This window comes from Arachis ipaensis, chromosome B08, assembly GCF_000816755.2.
Source record: "Arachis ipaensis cultivar K30076 chromosome B08, Araip1.1, whole genome shotgun sequence".
Classification (NCBI taxonomy): Eukaryota; Viridiplantae; Streptophyta; class Magnoliopsida; order Fabales; family Fabaceae; genus Arachis; species Arachis ipaensis.
Genome location: NC_029792.2, coordinates 4,642,805 through 4,643,402, shown reverse-complemented (window position 1 = coordinate 4,643,402; position 598 = coordinate 4,642,805). Strand labels below are relative to the sequence as shown.

Below are 598 nucleotides of genomic sequence, written 5' to 3'. Positions count from 1 at the left end.
GATATTGATTTGATGTGATAAGTATTATTTATCTTGAATAGAAATGAATAAAATAAAGAGTACATATAATTTAAATAACTTATTCATAGATTTATCATTTTTAACTAGATTTTGGATTAAAATATGATGTTTGACAAGTTTCTTTTATTTATTGAATATTTGAATTCTTTAAATTTTTTAAAGCTTGTCTAAAAATTAAATTATATTCTTTATGTAAAAGTATTTAGTTGAAGAAAAACAAATAAAGAGTACTCACACATGCCACATTAGCCCCTTTTATATCTAATTTATACTCTAAAATAACTAGTGATGATGATAAAACTAGTTGTCACTTAACTGTTGTTACAACATCTATCTAATTATAAAACTCTCAACTAACTAATACATAGATACAATTATGCATTACAACATAATTAAAGGAGTTTCAAGAACCATGCTATCACAGTCTGCTCAGCTGCCCACCACTGCTGTTCCTACACCATCCAATGCAAATTCAAGGAAAAGAAAGGGAACACCTTGTAGGGCTGCTTCTTAATTAATTATTAATTATTAAATAGTTACATGTCACCTTATTCATGTACTTGACACATGCAAGTTC

At 26.6% G+C, this 598-nt stretch overlaps 1 protein-coding gene across 1 annotated transcript in view; it reads left to right on the top strand.

Annotated features, from left to right (window-relative positions):
- LOC107610411 overlaps positions 1 to 598 on the top strand; it is a 6,972-nt gene that overhangs the window by 864 nt on the left and 5,510 nt on the right. The window lies entirely within an intron of this gene.